At 38.0% G+C, this 22,777-nt stretch overlaps 1 protein-coding gene and 1 long non-coding RNA gene across 2 annotated transcripts in view; one reads left to right on the forward strand and one right to left on the reverse strand.

Annotated features, from left to right (window-relative positions):
- Window positions 1–9,196, forward strand: part of LOC127423843 (uncharacterized) — a 149,627-nt gene extending 140,431 nt beyond the window's left edge. The window contains exon 2 of the long non-coding RNA XR_007894390.1: window positions 8,878–9,196. This is a non-coding gene — a long non-coding RNA (uncharacterized LOC127423843). The remainder of the gene's footprint in view (window positions 1–8,877) is intronic.
- Window positions 1–22,777, reverse strand: part of LOC127423090 (peripheral-type benzodiazepine receptor-associated protein 1-like) — a 174,633-nt gene that overhangs the window by 145,794 nt on the left and 6,062 nt on the right. The window lies entirely within an intron of this gene.

A 22,777-nucleotide genomic window follows, 5' to 3' on the forward strand; every position in this document is an offset into this window, starting at 1 on the left:
CACTAAAATCAATTGGACTTCACGCGACCCGATTCACTAAAATCACTTGGACTTCCCATGACCCGATTCACTAAAATCAATTGAACTTCTCAATGCTACATATCACTAAATCATTTATCTTAACCAGTTCATTGACATAACAAGTTTTTAATTTTCCAGTGTTTAAGTTTGAAACCTCAACTTCCAGTTTTCTAATGTCATGGAGAGCGTTTTCCAAAGTCTTCATTTTTGGTGAAGGAAAACATAGTTCCAGTGTGGATGAGAGGCATAAATGTAGTGAAATCAATGCATTTTCAAACGAAAATGGATTAGTATGGATGTGGCCTTAGTTTGCCTGACATCTTTTTTAGTGTTTGGAACAACATGAGGGCAAGTAAATGATGACAGAATTTTCATTTTGGGTGAACTACTTCTTTAAACCGTTCTGAGCAAAACCATCACCAGAGAGAAGGACTGCACAGTAACAGTCCCTAAAAACAGGAATATCACGCCATGATCCCCTTATGTTTTGACAAACTGTTGAAACGTACCTTTCCAAATCCTCCGGCTTCACATCCATTCATCCCCTCGTACAGAGAGTGATGCCGTTTTCCCAGCACCATCACACTGCCATTTCCATTAGTCATGGAGGATCCCAGGTCTGTCCCGCTCACAGCCTGCCGTCTCTCCTCTGGATTCTCTTTATCCAGATGCCCGGGACCAGCTGGAGATTCGGGTTCACCGCTACTCATCTCCGGTGTGGGTGAACCATGCTGGGGGGGCTCGGGGGGGTCCGGCCTAGCGCACAGGTCATGCATAAGTCACGCTTTTCAGGGGCAGGTTCAAGGGTGCCGCATCAAGGGTATTTTGCCAAAGGAAGAATTAGACGCTTATCAGTAACACTAAACACAACGATTCATCTATACAAGTGAATAAAGCAAAGTGGCAATACAAAACAGCAGCACAGTTGTTGCCAATTCTTAAAGAGACAGTACGGAGGTACTTAAATAAGCAAAAACAGTCCATATTACCTCATTCCAGCTCTCTCAATAAAATAACCTCAGAAGGGGTCATCAAATAAAAGTGAGAAACATCCTTGTTAATGTCATGTAAAAAAAGCACATCTCCAGTACAAAAGGGAACCTGGTAGGTTGAAATCCAGACTCAATGATATTCAGTCACAGTCTATACCATTCTATGGACTGTAGTAACATTTACGTGTGTTTCCATTATTCACAGAGTCCTCAAGCTTCAACTGTCGTTACAAAAGACGCTACAGTCGGAAAGCGTCTCACAGCCATGCATGGAAATAGATTGAGAGTTTGAAGCCAGGAGAGAGGATGACGTCTTATTTCCTAACAGGTCTCTTAATTTCCTCTTGTTCCGTGGACTGGATTTGCACTCAGCTCATTGCGTTGTCCTCTCATCCTTATCTTCTCCTCTGCTTGCTCCTGACAGTTCATGAACGGGACGGCAGTGAATGATCCTCGTTTTCAGTGCAGCTTCAACGATCACGGCAGGTCTCGATTCTCTGCCTAAATGTGTGTTTGGTGAGATAACAGCATTAAGATGAAGAGGAGGAGAGTGTGGCCGAGCAAGTGCAAGAGAGAGTGTGTTTTGGATGAGAGGAGGGGTGGGTTCTCCTATCACGTTTAGGCAGGCTCTGGGAGTGAGCCAATCCCGGCTGTGGAGCAGGATGGTTTCCATGGAGATGACGCTGGAATGATGTTGCTCTATTGATCAAAGAGGCAGCGCTGTGCAACGGAGAGGGACCAAAGGAGGGCCACACGCACATTCTACGGTATTTGCATGGAGAGACAATGATAGGAATGACGTACTTTGTCTGGAATGTCGGATTAAAATAGAAGAGTGTCGAAATACGGAATCATGCAGTGCATTATGGCTAGAGAGGGATGTTGTTAAATGGATAGTTTACCCAAATGTTTTACAAAATTTCATTACTTACCTTCATGTCATTCCAAACCTATATGGCTTTCTTTCTTCAGTAGACATTTTGGTAACGCTACCTATGAAGCCCATATTTATAATGCATTGTAAAGAGTTGATAATGCATTAGTAATGTCTCATAATACACCTTATAATATGTTATAACATCTCATAAATAACTGTAACCACAATTATAATACATTATACATAATTAGGGCTGTCGATTTAATGTGTTAATTCAGTGACTGTCGCTTGAGACTACCCGAGTCCTGCCTGATGTAAAGAAGCCGTAGGCGGAGCTTAGAGCAGGGTTAATTCCATTATATAGCCAATAATCAGCCAATAACATATCAGCCGCCGATTTACCATGCATCCCTAATACTAAGTTTTTGTTATATTTTCATAATCACTGCTGCGGCCTCATTCTGGTATGGAATGCCCAGTTTTCGCCATCTAATCAATTACTCATGGATAAAATCCAGTTCCAACCTACATTTTTTCTCTTTCTTTGAATACCTTGCATTTCATAATAAATTAATTACCAAAGTAAAATTGTTTGCGAGTGCTGTTATCATGACGCAAATTAACGTGTTAATGCATGAGATTAATTAAAAAAGTTAAACGCGTTTAATTGTGATTAACGTATTTACCATTAATACAACATAAACACTTGGAAGTTGGAAGGACGGAACCTTTGTGATATGTCCGACAGGAGTCATTACACTGACGCACACACCACAAAAACACACAGAAGTGATTCAGTGTCACTGTCAGAGCTCTTAACACTATTTGATGAACAAAACAAGCCCAGATGGGACTTGTGAGAGAAATCAAGTGTTTTCAGCCTATGTAAGGCGCACTTTAATTATCACAGAAAGACGTCAAGTTTTAACTATCTCCAAAACGCAGAATGAGATGTTTTTGTCTGCAAGCGCTTTTCATGTGGAGCTCAAAGCGGTGTTTGATGCTGGTGTTGACACTCTGGCGCGAATCATGAACGCAGCTTCACAACTGCTGTAACAAAGTGGACAGCCACAGTCTACTGGCAGATTAATATTGTGGAGGATTTAATGCCCATTGCAGTGAAAATGCAACCTATGTGGGAACTAGTTCTTTCAATTAGTCAAACTCCCACTTTGACTTTGGGAAACATTTAATGTTACCTGAATTGGTGATATTTTAGTACATTTCTATCTTTATATTGTGGAAGGCTTTGTTTTGGAAATGTTAATAAATCATTATATTGTTACATATTGTTTTGTTTTCTTCCCTAAGATGGAAATAAATGTATTTTGACAAGAAAAGTAGTATATATATATATATATATATATATATATATATATAGCATCAAATTTCAGCACTTTCAAAATCTGTGATTAATCGTGATTAACCACAAAAAATTATGTGATTAATCGCGATAAAAAATTTTAATCGACTGACAGCACTACTTTAAACACAATAGACACATACACACAGGTACAGACAAACTGTGCGCACGCACGTGTGTGTGTGTGTGTGTGTGTGTGTGTGTGTGTGTGTGTGACAGCTGTCTTAGGTCAATCACAAGGTCTATTAACAACTCATTAGATGTCAGGTCTTCACACAAAGAGACACAATTTAATGGGCTGGTGTAACCGCTCATGGCTGCCTCATTAATTATTATGCCTTTTTAATCAGTTGGGTTTTACTACACTGTCTGCTCTTGTGGTGTATTTAATGCAATGAAAATACATGCAGGGAACTCACCAGTGGGGTAGTAGACAGCTACACTTCACTTGTGACAAAACTAAGGAGCTAAGTTTTTTTTATGTAGCACCATGAACCTGGAAGAACACTGTTTTGTTTCATTGTGAACGGCACCTGCTGTAAATGGGTGAAATGACAATAAAGCCACTTGACACTAGACTTGACTAAGTTTATGAGAAATTAGTTCCTTAATTGTGATATGGTCATGCTGGTCGGGGATGCTTAAACAAACAGTGCAATATTTTCATAGTGCCACACAGTCACAGAGTTACACTTTCAGGCATTCAACATACAAATGGTTTACTAATAGTTCACTCACTGTCCTCTACGTTACGAGTAACTCGCTCACAAATTTTGTGCTATGCGATTCAACACACATTATGCATGTAAAGTTTGCTTTGATTTGTTCCGTGTAATGTGAGCCCAAAGATGAGACCCATGCACTCCATTTTCATTTCGTATGTCTCTTTTAATGTAATTTCTGTTGTTTATAGTCAGGTGTTGGTCAAAAAGTAAAAAGTAACATTAATTCTAATCACACATTGTACAGATGTGGTAAAAACAACCATGCAGCTTCTCTCGTTAATCTGCGCCCAACCATAAACACTTGCTTGCGGAACTGCCGGTACTCTTAAAGAGGCAGTACCATTTTAGCACTTGTCATACATATCAATGTAAACTCAATGTAAATACTTGAAAATCATACTAATTATGCATATAAACAAAAATGTAACAAAATGGAGTAATGTAGTAAGTGTAATAAATGTATAAATATATACATATTTTAATGGGCAATTATAGATTGAATTATTTTAACTTCAACAAACACTGTAAATATTGAAGAATTTAACAAATAGATTCTTGCAGAACCTATGCAGATGCACTAATGCATTAAGCATTAGTTCCAGAGATTTGCTGAATCATGAAAATCCAAATTCAGGTCAAACTTCAGGATTTTAAAAATAAAACCTTGAGTAGTATCGCAGACTTCTAAAAAGAGCAGGAAAAGATGTAGCAAAAGTTTTCTTTCCGCTGTGCTGTTATTCTATCTAGCCGATTTATAATTATCATTCTCCAACGTGTCCATAGAGGGTTGACTCAGCATAAAACTGAGATAGTATTTTAATACTCAAAATTACAAACTTCACTTTATATCTATATTCCTAAGTACATGCAAGCAGATATTTTTTACTTCTCAGATATAAATGAGATATATTTTCAGTGTCTGTGCTTAAGCAGAGAGGAAAATAAGATGAGCAGTGAGTCTTTGCCAAAGAATCTAAAACTAGCTGACTCATGTACCATACAGACCTGAAAGTCTTTTTGTTTCTGTTGTTACAGTGGAGATCTAAGAGACCAATTACACTTCTTCAGAGACATCTTTGAATACAGACACTGAAGAGTGAAAGATATTTGTACAGAGAGAAAAAATAAATGAAAAGATGAGAAGGAAATAAATAATAAAAAAATGAAAGGAAAGGAAAAGAAAGGAAAAAGAAAGGAAAGGAAAGAAAAGGAAAGGAAAGGAAAGGAAAAGGAAAGGAAAAGAAAGAAAAAAGGAAAGGAAAAAGAAAGGAAAAGGAAAGGAAAGGAAAAGAAAGGAAAGGAAAAGAAAGAAAAAAGAAAGGAAAAGAAAGAAAAAAGGAAAGGAAAAAGAAAGGAAAAGAAAGGAAAGGAAAAAGAAAGGAAAAGAAAGGAAAGGAAAAAGAAAGGAAAGGAAAGAAAAGAAAGGAAAAGGAAAGGAAAAGAAAGGAAAAAGAAAGGAAAAAGAAAGGAAAGGAATAATCAAGAAAATGGAATGGAAAGGTAGGTATGGGAAAAGGGGAAAAAAGGAAAGGAAAGAGGAAATGACAACAGAAAGAGGAAGTAAAAATAGAAAAGAACATGTAAAGAAAACAAAGGAAATAAAGAGAAAAATGCAAAGGGAAAAGGAAATGAAATTAAAAGAAAGGAAAGGAAAAAGAAAGGAAAGGAAAGAAAAAGAAAGGAAAGGAAAGGAAAAGGAAAGGAAAACAAAGGAAATGAAAAGTAAGGAAAGGAAAGGAAAGGAAAAGAAAGGAAAAGAAAGAAAAAAGAAAGGAAAGGAAAAAGAAAGGAAAAGAAAAGTAAGGAAAGGAAAGGAAAGGAAAAGAAAGGAAAAGAAAAAGGAAAAGAAAGGAAAGAAAAGAAAGGAAAAGGAAAAAGAAAGGAAAGGAATAATCAAGAAAATGGAATGGAAAGGTAGGTATGGGAAAAGTGAAAAAAGGAAAGGAAAGAGGAAATGACAACAGAAAGAGGAAGTGAAAATAGAAAAGAACATGTAAAGAAAACAAAGGAAATAAAGAGAAAAATGCAAAGGGTAAAGGAAATGAAATTAAAAGAAAGGAAAGGAAAAAGAAAGGAAAGGAAAGAAGGAAAGGAAAGGAAAAAGAAAGGAAAGGAAAAAAGCAATGAAAAATGGAATGGAAAGGTAGGTATGGGAAAAGGGAAAAAAGGAAAGGAGAGAGGAAATGACAACAGAAAGGGGAAGAAAAATAGAAAGAAAATAAAGAGAAAAATGCAAAGAGAAAAGGAAATGAAATTAAAAGAAAGGAAAGGAAAGGAAAGGAAAAGAGAAAGGAAAAAGAGAAAAAGAGAAATGGAAAGGCAAAACACATACACACTCATTTCACAATATTTACTAGTGGCTTTATTTTGCAGACCATATAACTGTTCATTTATTGTTACATGACGCCTCCAACAGCCCTATTAACCTCTCACTGGCACACATACAAGGAGACATAATTACATGCAATACTGAAGAGTGAAAAAACACTTAAAGGGATATTTATAGATGCTATTCAACTCCCCACACATGCTGAAAATCTCAGAATTCACGAATTCTAAAACTAAAAGCAAAACAATAAAAGAATCACAAAGTTGAGGAGCCAGAAGCATAAAACATCACACACGAATGATCCATTTGCCTTTTGTCACGTTAAGGACATGTCTGGCACTGTACAAGTGCTGTTTGGGTTCATTTCAAACTAATATCAATAATTCAGAAATCCTCCATGTAACCTCGCACCAGTTTTTGGGAGGGGGGTTGACCCAGTTATGCCACACAAACCCCAGTCGAATCTATTAGCCCAAAATAACATCTCAAACACACTCAAAACAACAACAAAACGGCCTATATCTTCCCCTCTACTCTAAGCAATTTGAAACTTCTCATATTATTGCCTCCCAAGGATAAATCGCTTTGCTATTTGTTAGTCACTTCGGATAAAAGTATTCGCTAAATGAATAAATGTAAATACCACCACCCTCTTTCAGGAGAATATGGAGAACTTTCATTGAGTACATTATTGTAACACATTGTTTGATTTTTGATGGGGATAAAAACAACACTCTCACGGCAAAATCGTCAGGATTCAAACTACTTTTCTAAATTTGGCTAATTCGTCAGATATCATGCGACTGCACTCGTTTGAATTCCTACGACTTTCACTACAGCAATGCTGAACATCGTTTCCATCTAATACATGACATTTACTTGCTTCTGTCACACACAACAGCTTCCAATCATGTTTACACACTCTACTGATCGGTTTGGTTTAGATAAGGGGTTTGGGGAAGCGCATAAAAAAAAAAAAAACAAAAAAAAAACAAAAAAAAAAAAAAACAACGGGGCAGTGGTAGCTCAGCGGTTAAGGCTCTGGGTTACTGATCAGAAGGTCAGGGGTTCAAGCCCCAGCACCGCCAAGATGCCACTGTTGGGCCCTTGAGCAAGGCCCTTAACCCTATCTGCTCCAGGGGCGCCGTATCATGGCTGACCCTGCACTCTGACCCCAGCCTAGCTGGGATATGTGAAAAAGAAGAATTTCACCGTATATGTGCAAAATGTATAATGTGTGATAAATAAATAAAGAAAGAAAAAGAGAAAGAAATAATATTAATAAGCATGTCCTCAACGCCTCGAGCGCGAAACTCGCGCTTCCGCATTAGACACCCAGGAATTTGCATGTGAAGAAGTCGTACGAGTTTATGCGAACAACATCATGCGAGATCATATGAAATAGTCAACTCGTAAATTATGTACGACTTTTCATGAGATCGGGTTGGATAAAAATGATGATGTGAGGGATAGACATACAGTCTCTTCATTGGCTTGTACGGTTGTTTAAAAGGTTTATGATTGCAAAAAACCAAAAACATTTTCCAAACATTTCAGTAGACAATAAATTCCAGAAAGTGAAATGCGATCTTGGACCTTAATAATAATCCAGGGGCGCCGTATCATGGCTGACCCTGCACTCTGACCCCAGCTTAGCTGGGATATGTGAAAAAAAGAATTTCTCTGTATATGTGCAAATGTATACTGTGTGATAAATAAATAAAAATTATAGAAAATTATAATTATAAAAAAATTATAATACGGCGTATTCCATTGACGAGGCTGTGCTCTATCCCTCACAGCCTCTATGTCATTACCATCAAAAATCCAACGTGACGCTACTGTGATTAAGGTCTATGCATAACATTTACACAATTTTACAACAATCTCTTTCTAACAAATCTTTGGTGGCAACCAGTGGTAGAGTAAAAATAAATGAGCTTCTTATATCACACCAGCAACAAATGCACTGCATGCACAAAATACAATAGTACAGTTGTGCTCAAAGGTATGCATACCCTGGCAGAAATTGTGAAATTTTGACATTGATTTTGAAAATATGACTGATCATGCAAAAAAAAAAAAAAAAAAAACTGTCTTTTATTTAAGGATAGTGATCATATGAAGCCATTTATTATCACATAGTTGTTTGGCTCCTTTTTAAATCATAATGATAACAGAAATCACCCAAATGGCCCTGATCAAAAGTTTACATACCCTTGAATGTTTGGCCTTGTTACAGACACACAAGGTGACACACACAGGTTTAAATGGCAATTAAAGGTTAATTTCCCACACCTGTGGCTTTTTAAATTGCAATTAGTGTCTGTGTATAAATAGTCAATGAGTTTGTTAGCTCTCACGTGGATGCACTGAGCAGGCTAGATACTGAGTCATGGGGAGCAGAAAAGAACTGTCAAAAGACCTGCGTAACAAGGTAATGGAACTTTATAAAGATGGAAAAGGATATAAAATGATATCCAAAGCCTTGAAAATGCCAGTCAGTACTGTTCAATCACTTATTAAGAAGTGGAAAATTCGGGGATCTCTTGATACCAAGCCAAGATCAGGTAGACCAAGAAAGATTTCAGCCACAACTGCCAGAAGAATTGTTCGGGATACAAAGAAAAACCCACAGGTAACCTCAGGAGAAATACAGGCTGCTCTGGAAAAAGACGGTGTGGTTGTTTAAAGGAGCACAATATGACGATACTTGAACAAATATGAGCTGCATGGTCCAGTTGCAAGAAAGAAGCCTTTACTGCGCCAATGCCACAAAAAAGCCCGGTTACAATATGCCCGACAACACCTTGACACACCTCACAGCTTCTGGCACACTGTAATTTGGAGTGACGAGACCAAAATAGAGCTTTATGGTCACAAACATAAGCGCTATGTTTGGAGAGGGGTCAACAAGGCCTATAGTGAAAAGAATACCATCCCCACTGTGAAGCATGGTGGTGGTTCACTGATGTTTTGGGGGTGTGTGAGCTGTAAAGGCACGGGGAATCTTGTGAAAATTGATGGCAAGATGAATGCAGCATGTTATCAGAAAATACTGGCAGACAATTTGCATTCTTCTGCACGAAAGCTGCGCATGGGATGCTTTTGGACTTTCCAGCACGACAATGACCCTAAGCACAAGGCCAAGTTGACCCTCCAGTGGTTACAGCAGAAAAAGGTGAAGGTTCTGGAGTGGCCATCACAGTCTCCTGACCTTAATATCATCGAGCCACTCTGGGGAGATCTCAAACGTGCGGTTCATGCAAGACGACCAAAGACTTTGCATGACCTGGAGGCATATTGCCATGACAAATGGGCAGCTATACCACCTGCAAGAATTTGGGGCCTCATAGACAACTATTACAAAAGACTGCACGCTGTCATTGATGCTAAAGGGGGCAATACACAGTATTAAGAACTAAGGGTATGCAGACTTTTGAACAGGGGTCATTTCATTTTTTTCTTTGTTGCCATGTTTTGTTTTATTATTGTGCCATTCTGTTATAACCTACAGTTGAATATGAATCCCATAAGAAATAAAAGAAATGTGTTTTGCCTGCCTCATGTTTTCTTTAAAAATGTTACATATATTACCAATTCTCCAAGGGTATACAAACTTTTGAGCACAACTGTATATTTAAAGCTGTTTAAAGTCCATCTTTAATAGATCCAATTATATCTTAATGCAGTGCTGTTATTTGTGCTGCTGCATGACCAAACAAACCAAGGCCATAACCATGTCTTGAACATTGGGGGGGACCAAACCATTTTGGGGGTGGGGGGTCATGAGTGTTGAGGTCACAAATATAATGGCCCTGAATGCAATAATTTTCTGAATAAAGGCTTGAAATGCGATAAAGGCCCAAAACTGTATAATTTTTGGTTTTAAAAGATACATGTATTTTTAAGTTGACACAGTACAAGACAAACACTGTGTCTGTATTGCAAGCGATATTTTTCACGATAGATTACCACATTCATTCAATTCCTTTATAATATACACACATTCGCACTTTGTCTTAAATCTGATTCGCTGAAAACGCCTCCATTAATGTTTTCACATTCACAATTATTCTGTTTGTGAATCTGTTCATGACATATTTTAAATTCAAAACGGCAAATTTCACCAAATGGTGAATAGTTTGCACCCTTGGAAATTAATGTCGGTCGGTACAACATTTCAATCATAAAACAGTGGTAAATATTGCATGTTTAGTTAGATACTGACATCTCACATGACACAAACACTCTTAACCTGAACTGCTTGCTGATGCACGGTGCTGGGATAATCCACGAGGTTCCCACTTAGCGTCTTAAACTTGAGTCCTGCCTTCATCGATTTGATTGGCTCATATGACATTGACGAGCGGTGTTAGACTACTGAGTGCGGTAAAAATTAAACTTATTTAAACCATTATGTTATTCCTGCAACAACTTAATGACAATTAGACAGCGGTGCATAATGGACTGCAGCAGAACAGCAACAAGGATACGGCCCGGCCACATGCTCCTTCTCGTCACACTCCTCACCTGCCCAATTCAGGCCGGGGGGCCACTGGTCTGACCCCCCCACCAACTCTGAAGGTGAGACACTGCCTTTCTGGCTGTTCTGTCAGCCGGTGGTCCACCCCACCTACTGTGAATCTGGAGGAGAGACGAGGGGAGGTGTGGGGACAGGGAAAGGGTGAGCGGAGATACACAGAGAGAAAGAGAGGAGAGAGAGAAAAGAACTTGTTCGTCGGCTCCTGGATGAGCTGTCGCCCGATCCCCAACTGCTCCTCCGCCCTCTGGCGTATGGCAGCGAGTCCTCCCGTCCCTGGTGGACAGAACCACTCCTCCCCTTCGGCGGACTACAGCTGTTCCTCCGGCTCTCAGTGGCCGGCAGCGACCCCTCCCCAGGCAGATGGCTGTGGCTGTCTTAGTATTTGCCCCCTTACTGATTTCTTATGTTTTCGTGTATTTTTCATACTAAATTGTTTTAGATCTTCAAACGAGATATAGCATAAAACTAAGGCAACCTGAGTAAACACAAAATACAGTTTTCAAATTTACATATATATTTTTATTGAAGCAAAAAAGTTATGCAACACCTGTATCACCCATGTGAAAAACTAACTGCCCCCTTAAACTTAATAGCTGGTTGTGCCACCTTTAGCAGCAACAACTGCACCTGAACACTTCTGATAACTGGAGATCAGTCTTTCACAACGCTGTGGGGGAATTTTGTCCCACTCTTCTTTCCAGAACTGCTTTAGTTCAGCCACATTGGAGGGTCTTCGAGCATGAACTGCCCGTTTAAGGTCCTGCCACAGCATCTCAATCGGGTTCAAGTCAGGACTTTGACTAGGCCACTCCAGAACTTTAATTTAGCTTCTTCTGAGCATTCAGAGGTGGACTTACTCTTATGCTTTGGATCATTGTCTTGCTGCATAATCCAGTTGCGCATGAGCTTCATCTCACGGACTGATGACCGGACGTTCCCCTTTAGGATTTTCTGGTAGAGAGCAGAATTCATGTTTCCCTCAATTATTGCAAGTCGTTTATTGATGCGAGAGAGGCCTGCAGTTCCTTGGATGTTGTCCTTAGCTTTTTTGTGACTTCCTGGATGAGTCGTCTCTGTGCTCTTGGAGGAATTTTGGAAGGTCGGCCACTTCTGGGAAGGTTCACTACTGTGCCAAGTGTTCTCCATTTGGAGATAATGGCTCTCACTGTGGTTCTTTGTAGTCCCAGAGCCTTTGAAACAGCTTTGTAACCCTTCCCAGACTGATATTTTTCAATCACCTTTTTCCTCATCATTTCCGGAATTTCTTTCAACCTTGGCATAGTGTGCTACTGGGTGAGATCTTTCAGCCAACTTCATGCTGTTGAAAAAGTTCTATTTAGATGTTGACTTGATTGAACAGGGCTGACAGTTATCAGGTCTGCATGTGTCTAGTCCAGCTGAACCCCATTAAGAATGCAGTTTCATAGATTTGGGGATTTAGTAACTAAGGGGGCAAATACTTTTCCACACAGGCCCAGTTGGTATTGGATAACTTTTTTGCTTCAATAAATAACATTATCATTTAAAAACTGTATTTTGTGTTTACTCAGATTGCCTTTGTTTTAGGTTATATTTTGTTTGAATTTTTGAAACAATTTAGAATGAGATATACACAAAACAGAAATCAGGATGGGACAAATACTTTTCCACAGCATTGTACCTGCATAACCTCCGATGATGCCTTTCTTTCTTTATTTCCAAAGGCTATGTTTCATAAGCCATGCTGAATGCCTAATCTGCGTGTCTGTTTACTATACACTCTAAAATAGAGAGAATGCTCTCTGACAAGAATGGAGAGTAAAATGCGTTTATTATTTTGTCAAGATGAAACAAGATGCAGGTTTGGTGCAAAGAAAGTTGAAGCAGCATTTTACCAGCAGCTTTCTGCTCTCTGCTGGTTGTGTAAAGTTTATGGAGGTGTGTCAGATGGCTCGGAGGACTGTCCGTGTCTGCGCTTGATTTCATTCATCCTGCCTGTGCAAGTGTGTGATGAAACGAAGGCACAATGCGATAAAAGGTCAATCTACATGCGTTCCGAACCAATGTGTTTATGAAAATAGTTATTAATGATAATAATATGTCGACATTTATTGCCAGCCTGTAATATAAAGCAGCATAATGTAGTTTTTTGTACCGCTAAAATAGCTGAAATTGGCTTATACCGGAAGTGGTCCACATTCAAGTTTATAATGGCGGCACCCTATTTATGTTGAAAAATAAGGTGGATAGGCCGATGCCAATACAGATATTTTGCTACTTACCTTATTTTGTCATCAAATCACAGATTTACTTTGGAATGCTTAAGAAAATGTACAACGAGGCACAAAAGCTTTTTCACTGTTCTAACAATAAATAATTTCCATTAAATATTGGATCTGTTGAACACATGACAGGCCATCATTTTAAAGAGAGCCACAGTGAAAGATGCATACAAGATAAAATGTTTTTTTTTTTTAAAGATACATAAAAATGACTAAATATGATAACATGATGATTGATATGAAAAACGGTTATTTTCTACTTCTAAAACATTTATGTACTTCTGTTTTTGCAGTTTAAAACGCAGCCTTTTAAGTTTTAGTAATCGCACAAAGTCATATTGCAATTTCAATCTTATTTCAATCAATCGTGTTGCATTATCGGATATCATCCCGATATCTCAGAAGTCAAAGTCTGCTGGTTTCAAACCGTTTTGGATGGTTTCCCTCGTCATGTAGCCTATAAGTGCTATTTTCACAACTGTCACGTCCATTTATGGCATTTGTTTTCCCGCATTAATGCGAGAACGAGATGGAATAACAATTAAATATTACATGTTCTTTTGTTATATGTTTTTACAAAGTGTGTTCCTATTTAATTATAAATCAACTATTGGTTTTTCATATCGTTGTTTTAATGCTTATTAAACCATATCAAATCGGTAATTTGGACAATAATTGGCCGATAAATAATCGGCAGCCGATACATCGGTGCTTCCATAGTTAAAATGTTTATCGTTGCTTACTACATACTTATTTCACATACTGTTTTTATTTTAGGCAGTACACAGAATAAACAGTGCAGTAAGCAGTATGATAGTATTTTATTCTGAACACAGTCAATGTTTGGAAATAAAGAAATTCAGGGTGCAGAAGTAACAGTGAAAAAGTTTAAAACATATCAACACAAAAATTTAAACAATTCTAAAAAGAGCAACAGCAACTCTGTCTACTCATACAACAGCTATTCTTTAAGTCTTAACACGCGCCGACACATAGCACGCATGCGGCTGCAGCACACCGGGATGCTTGTGATTTGGGCAGTGAGCAAATGATCAAATCTGTTGTAATGTGGAGATAAGACATTAATGAGTGAAATAATCTAATTAGCCATCAACTGTCTGCACTAATGTGATTCAACTGTGCGGTTTCCTCCTTCGATAACTCTGATAGATGTGCCATTAGTGTTTTCAATTTAAATGTCTCCATTTTTCCTTTCAACTCATTTAAACGGTCATTAATTTAGTCTCTCACACAGGTTATCCTAATGATGTCATTTTTGTTTATGTTTTGTTGATCGATACGACATCGATCTTGGACTTTATCCTGACACGTATTCTCAAAATGACAGATTTCTCAAAAGCACTATTCATTTCTTTAAATGTAACACTTTTTAATGTGGAAAATGTGGTTTTCTGACCTCTGACCTTTGCTTTCATGCAGATATCTGAACCATTTCAGGATTACCCCACTAAAGCCACTGCAATTTGCCTCCAGGTCAAAGAGGTCAGTGGAAAACATGGTCAATGACATGGGTTTGCACTTCCTGCTACAACAGCAACACGTCCACAGCTCAGGAGGAAACATTCTTGTGTATATTTTCTTTCTATAGCACTAAAATACCACAGCTTTACAGGTCTGTACTAGTGATTAACTGACTTGCTGACCAGAAATGGTACAATGGGCTGCAACTAACTAGCATTTTTAATAACAGATTAATCTGTCAATTTTTAACTTTATTAATCAGATAAAAAAAAAAAAAGCCACATTTTATTTCCAATATTTTATCCACAGTTTTCCCGACCAACCACTGAGCAGCACCAAGATGATTCTGATTGCCGCTGGAATGTTTTCTGGTCCTGGTCTACATCCAGATGGAAAACAACAACTGTTTTAAGTGGTAGTTGGAGTAAAAATGAGTTCAGGCTCAACTTGTGTAGTTGTTGGCCGTTATAACAGTTTGAAATTGTTCATGATCTCAACGTAACTTACCTCGGGCCATGTCTTCTATTCACTCGGTTGAGACACTGACAACAGATGGTGACTCCGTAAAGTATCCGCACTACGGAGCCATAGTTTGCCTATTTGCCAATTTGAAAAAATTTAATAGGCTACACATAATATTATCCGCTAAAAACATACACCAATGCGAGTGAAAACATTGGCGACTGGAAAACGAAAACAGGCTTCCTTTATGAATTGTGAAACAATTCCGTGTTCCAGTTAAATATGTATTAAAAAAACATGTTATTCCACACCTCGTTATTCCAGCGCTCTCCTCCAAACAATGTGAAAATTGGCGGGTTTATTATAAAAATAAAACAATAACTTGTACATTTCTTCCACTGCAACTCCATATGAAATGCACATCCCCAAGAAATCAATGATGAAATCAACTGAGATTATTGATTTATTATTGATTTCAATAGGTTTTATCAACCTAACAAAAGGTCTTCAAAACTGTCCAATACAACCCCCCCAAATTAGGTCATTCAAGGAAAAACAAGGCACAAAAAAAGCTTTTTTCCTCATGAGTTGTTCCCTGAAAAAATCCCTACAGAAAACTACTTTATAATTAAATGATTGGTAAATGGTAAATGCTTGATAGGTTTACAATTAAGGGATAAGTATGGAGTGCCACAGGGATCAGTTTTAGGACCTCTGCTTTTCTCCTTGTATATGCTTCCCCTGGGAGATATTATCAGGAATCGTGGAATAAGTATCTCCAAATTAGCAGAGTGTATCAATGAAATCAAAGATTGGATGGCCAGAAATGTCCTTCTACTCAATTCCGACAAAACAGAGTTACTAATTATTGGACCAAAAACCTCTAAAAACAAGCCGCTAAAATATAATTTGACTCTCGATGGGTGTACGGTTACATCGTCTTCTACAGCGAAGAACTTGGGTGTTATATTTGATACCAATCTGTCCTTTGAAAATCAAATTTCCAATGTTTGTAGAACAGCATTATTCCACCTCAGAAATATTGCTTAGTTACGACACATGCTCTCTGTTGCTGATGCCAAAAAACGAATTAATGCGTTCATGACCTCAAGATTAGATTGTTGTAATGCATTACTGGGAGGATGTCCAGCAAGTTCAATAAATAAACTTCAATTGGTTAAAATGCAGCAGCCAGCAGCCATATTTCAGACTAGAATCAAGAAATATGATCATATTAGCCCCAATTTTATCATCGTTACATTGGCTACCTGTTAAATTTCCTATTAATTTAAAAATTCTGTTAACTATGTACAAAGCTTTGAATGGTCTAGCTCCGCAGTCCTTAAGTGACCTTCTGATATGCTATATTCCATCACGTTCACAAAATTCTGGCTTGTTAATATTTCCTAGAATATCAAAATCCACACAAGGAGGTAGATCCTTTTCCTATTTGGCTCCTAAACCATGTAATAGTCTCCCTAACACTGTTCGGGATGTAGACACACTCACTCAGTTGAAGTCTAGACTAAAGACTCTATTTAGCCAGGCATACTCCTAATTTATCAATCAGCTCACAATTAGGCTGCTTAAGTTAGGTCTGCCGGAACCAGAAACATTTATCATGATCTATAACTCCGCATAAAATGAAATGGTATTTACGCTAATATTATTCTATTTGTTTCCATGTCTCAACCTTGGGATTCATATCCTGAGGTTACCAGAACAGGCCAGATCCAGCTCCGTTCCTGCTTGGTGTTAAGACTCCACTGCTATGTGTCACTGAGAGATGACAACAAACTACAGCCAGTGGCAACCAGACATCACTTCAGTCTTTTACGACGGGCATCAGTGGATGAACTGATGCCAACTCCAACTGTAAGACATGGGATACTTCATATGCCATTGCCTGAACCTTAGACTTAGGATGGACCCCACCGAACCTGCAATGAACCTCATCATTTATCTCTGCCTGCATCACCTTTGTCTATTAATGGACTACACTCTTGAAATGGAATACATAGACTATCAATTAATTGCCAACAAAGGCCTTTATCAGCCAACTAACAAAGGACAATGCCTATATGTGAACTTCTGCAGTTAATCTAGGATGGACTTCAAAGACATTAGTCATTAACCTTAGAGTTCATAAAAAAATCTTGTATTTTTATTTTTAAAACACTGGACCTTAATACTTACCTAATTTACAAACTTAAAACCATGACTTGCACTGCACACAAATGACTAATATTGGCATTATATTCATGTTGTTTAGCCAGAGGGGAACTGGCCCCCCACAGTGAGTCTGGTTTCTCCCAAGGTTATTTTTCTCCATTAACCAACATCTTATGGAGTTTTGTGTTCCTTGCCACAGCCGCCTTCAGCTTGCTCACTTTGGGATCTAGATACAATTATTATTTATTTATTTTTATACACAATTTACAATCATATTTAATCAAACTACACAATGATCACTGTAAGAAATTACAGATATTCCAGTTTCATTTTTGCATGATTTCCTGTAAAGCTGTTTTGAAACAATGTGTGTTGTGAAAAGTGACAGTAAACAGATGTTCTGTTCCACTTTTCGCTGCACGCACTGGCGCTACTACTGCCAACAACACAAATAAAGTGTTATTAACTGCCCCATCCTTCAATAATTGTTCCAACAGCAAAGCTTGAATCGTATTATGACTGGTATGATATGAGCCGAACATACAATCCACGCTAAAATACACTGAAGACACATCCACATCCAGTTTCCAGTATCATTCCATCATGTAACAACTAAAAATAGCGCAGATGGGTGAAAGAATGCATCTGTTGGGGCTTTTCCACTGCACGGTACGGCTCGACTCGACTCTGATTGTTTTTTGGGGGTTTTCCACTGTGGATAGTACCTGGTACTTGTTTTAGTACCACCTCGGTCGAGGTTCTAAGCGAGCCGAGCCGATACTAAATGTGACGTCAAAACCTTGCAGATCACTGATTGGTCAGAGAGAATCGTCACTACCAGCGTCACTGGATTTGCAACACGGGACATCAACCCGCTAGTTTTAAAGTTAGCAACAGCGATAGCAGTATCATTTGTTCACGCGACTTTCGAATTGTAAAAAGAAATGGCTGTGCGCAAAACCAAACGAGGTGCAGATGTTCCTCTCATTAGTAGTTGAGGAGAGGATCCAACGAGAGCTGGATGGGGTGATGCAACTATGACGATCAGCCTATAATCCCACCCATGTTGAGGCTGCAATAAACTGCAGTGGAAAAGCAAGCTCAGAAAAGTAAAGCAAGCAGAGTCGAGTCGAACCGCAAACTGCAGTGGAAAGTGCCATATGACGCATTTGTCTGCGAGAGGCAGCAGCTGAATGAAAACAAACTGCTTCTCTTCGGAGTTGTAACTTGACACCGCGTCTTTAAAAAGCGGCTCGAGATATGTATCAAGCGGTCAAAGACGTTTGTCTGTGCATGTTTAAATACAAAAATAATAAAAAATAGTCCAGATGGGTGAGTGACACTAGGCCTTGTTTGACCTGATTTCACTCTGAACGAATGGAGTGTGAGTGGGCGGGGCCAAGGGTGTGATGATTTTAAGTAGGCATTGATGTTTTTGAGCTGTAGAGGTGGTCATGAATTAATGTATTCCTAGTGACGCAAGGCATCCACGGAAGTAGAGAACGAGGCGTTTTTGCAGCTTGGTTTCAATAAATGCTTTTCTTGCGTTGGGGATTAAGTTTTGAATTCTGAAATTTACAGTATGTTTTTATAATAGAAAGACCTTTTCATATGTCAAAATATCATGGAAAATTTGATTCCTCATGACATGACCCCTTTAATAGAGCTGTATCTATATATATATATATATTTTTTTTTTTTTTTTAAATTGTCGACAAGTTATTTTTATTGTCGATGTTGTCAATAATGTCGACTAATCGTTTCAGCCCTATTTTGATCTTGGAGTTGCTATCAGATGGTGAGATTTAGCGAGATTTAGAGCTGCATTGGTGTGAAATCTTTACGTAATCATCATTATTCAGCCTGAGAATGCAAGTATTGAGGAAAATCACTGTTATGTTCTGTGTGAATGAGGCAAACAACTGCCATTAAACATAATTAGATCTGAGAAGAACTGGTGCTATAACAGATCTGAGACCAGCTCTCACATGGCTCACACATCATAAAAGACCTTATAAAACGTATATGGGCAACATTCAAAAGCTTAACTTCAAGCCACAAATCATGTGTCTCTCCACTTCTGGGGCACTAAAAGTGTTTTGAGGGCAATCTAAACATGGCTAGAAATGAACTCAAGACATACAGTTCAATCTGCTGTAATTCTCTGGGTTCATTCTGTAGTATGTCTGAATTATTCATACTGTTCCACCAGCAGACCAACTGTCAGCACAAAAACAAGGGGGTCACTGTGTTTCTTTATCATTCTCTCTTTGCATTTAGCATTACAAAAAACTAAATGTTTCAATTTGTGGTGCTTGCCCATGTAAGCCTCACCACAATGATGCCAGAGTGTTGTGTTTGATTGTTAGGGCGCTGCTCTGCGGTTGTTAGTAAGTTGCTTTGTTGTTGCTAGGGTGTTCTGGGTGGTTGCTAGCTGTTTGCTTACTTGCCCAAGTGAAGAGTCGACCCTCAAGTCTCTATGATATTCTGGTCTCTAGATATCGAGTCCCTCCTTTACTGTAAGTCAAGAGGATTTGTTTCAGCCACAGGGACCAAATCATTTGTAAAAGTAACAGCATTTGAGGTATCATTTCAGTCCGTAGCACAATCTTGCAAGATTAGTTACACACTGATAGGGCTGCAACTAATGATTATTTTGCGAATCGACTAATCTAACGATTGTAAGAGCGATTATTCGACTATTCGGGTGATTATTGCAATGATTAATCATTAGCTCTTAACCGATTATTCAGTTAAAAGGTTGTATTAAACTTGCTTACAGGACAAAAGAGGACAAAATCATCTTTTAAAAAGAGTTTTATAAATTATAAGGATTTTTAGATATTTTAAAATATTTAAATATTAAATACTGTATTCAACATTCTCTGATAACATTTTTTTCTTCTGCGGTATAGCTCCTAAAGTGAATGTACGTTGTTTTAAAGGAGTTTTAGATATTATTTTGGAAAACAAGCCAAAAAAGACTAATCAAAAACCTATTTTTGTCAGTGTATAATGGGCGAAGACTACACTCTCTCACCTTTTTGTTCACTTCGAACCATCTTTAACACACAAAAAACAAATTCTCTCTTCTTAATACTTTCGCAGATTTTCTTCATGATAAGATACACACCGTGACACATAGATACAGTCAGAGTTGGAAGGGTTACATTTAAAATGTATTCCACTACAGATTACAGAATACATGCTGTAAAATGTAATTTGTAATGTATTCTGTTAGATTACTCAAGGTCAGTAATGTAATCTAAATACTTTGGATTACTTCTTCAGCACTGGTAGATTTTTTTCACTTGTTTTGACTGTAAAAACTCTGCCAGTACAGTAAGACATAATACACGTTAAAAATACATTCTCTGAAAAAAAGCCTAAATATCTTCTGCAGTGTTGCTTCTAAAACAAGATAAATCAAATTGATCTTGTTTAAGAATTTGTAGATATTTTTAGAGAAAAACAAAAAAAACATTATCATCAAGAATACGATTTTTTGCCCTAATATCAAAGATCTTACTCGAGAAAAAATTATGATCTAACGTGAATTTTCTTGATAAAAAAATATGATCGTGTCTGGTAACATGTGCATGTAAAATGGCTAGAAATAGCATTTCATCTTAGCGTAAAGCTGACAATTTACACAAGGTTTATTTCTATTTCTTCTGCTCCAAACTTACTTCAAATGTACTTCTCTGTCTGCTCGTATGAATGTAACACATCATAAGAAAGTGTTTCACTGCTGTTCAAATGCACTTTGGATCACATCATTTATATGTATAAATGTTTTCCATCTGAAAGGACTAAATATTAAATGAAACAAATGACAATAAAATGCAAAGTAATCTCTTCAGTAATAAAATACTTTTTGAATGTAACTGTGTTCTGATTAACAACGATTAAATTGTAACTGTAGTGGAATACAGTTACTTATATTTAGTATTTTAAATACGTAATCCCGTTATATGTATTCCATAACACCCCAACCCTTTATACAGTATATTATGATTCAATACGTCGCAAGACATCACATTATAATCAAACGTGTGCAAGTTACGAGTGTCCCGCGCCAGAGTGTGCACCAGCCGGGTGCAGTTTCAATCTCTCCCTGTTAGATTCGGTCACTTTACTCGACTCATAGAAGCGGCGCTGAATGCACAGAGAAATGGCAGTTTCGGAGTTTGTTTATTTACATGACCGCTTCCGTATTATTTTAACTTTAATACAGGATGCATTAAAGATATAACGCTGGGTTGACCCTCTGGCATGTGAGTTTTGCTTAAGCGGAATGCCCGATCCAGATCCACTTTATTTCACAACAACACTGCTTCTGTATTTACTAATTTTGTATTTTTGCATTATAATTCCCTCATACTTTGCGATCTACATCACCTTTTAGGCTGTTTAGAAAGTTTGGAGTGCATCTGGACAATGAACTGTGTTTTCTTCCTCTTCTCAATCATGCAGTACTGTTAGTTGCTAGTGCCTTAGCAAAGACCACTAATTAAAATATCAGTAAAAAAAAATTTGGCTCATGGCTGTGTATTCCTCTGCTACAATATTAGGCTAATAAATCCAGACTGAGCACCTGCTAGTATGCATACTTTTCTCAATGCATTCATCCATTCTAAGAGACCAAGTGTAAAGTTAAAGACTGTAAGTTTAAGAGTCTGGCAACTACAGTACTAAGTGACATGGCAGCAATGCAGCATATGGGCACAGTTTCCTGCCTGGTTGCATTCACTGACACAGTCGATTACATCTAAAGAAGGGTCAAAGACTCTGAAGCACAGAAATGTGCCAAGCGATTCTTTTTAAAGCTCTGAGCCTACAGAGAGTCCTGTGTGTCAAAGGTGCCTTTCTACACTGATCCAATGCCAACTTTGCCAAGCAAGATCCAAGCTTTTCCTATGGACCCTTTTCACATTTTACACATTTGCAAACCATAGTGGGTAAACTTCTATAGCGGTGAATGGGAGACCACAGCATATATTATTTTTGCGGTCCCATTTAAATTAGGCAGAAACGTGTCATCACAGTCTGTGAAAAGGGTGTATTAAAGCTTATTCTGTTTACAGGAAGCGTGAGATTTAGAAAATCTGTGTAAATAGGAGAACAACATACAACCTCTTGTAAACCTACACAAATGCACACACACAATTCCATACTGGTATGACTTGTCATTCAGTAAAAAGCCTTCCAAAAGAGCACATAAAATGCACATACACATCCCAAACAACTAAGAAATACTTGGTCTTGTTCTTAGTTATTCAGAGAAGTTTCAGGACAAATCTGGCATATCTACTAGAATAATTAGTCTGTCAGCAAGCATGTTTGAGAAGTCTGAACTGTTTCTCTTACATAGCTGAATAATTTGTCCTAAGAAGACGACATTGTACGCTAATGTGCACTATAGTGCCCCTTGTGGTAACGCTGAGAATTTAACCAGTTTGTGATGCATTATGAATTGCATTCTGACACATTTCGGATGCAACTATACTGGAAATTGCATTGGCTTGCATAGAGTAAGTTTTGTAA

Source organism: Myxocyprinus asiaticus, chromosome 3 (assembly GCF_019703515.2).
Source record: "Myxocyprinus asiaticus isolate MX2 ecotype Aquarium Trade chromosome 3, UBuf_Myxa_2, whole genome shotgun sequence".
Classification (NCBI taxonomy): domain Eukaryota; kingdom Metazoa; phylum Chordata; class Actinopteri; order Cypriniformes; family Catostomidae; genus Myxocyprinus; species Myxocyprinus asiaticus.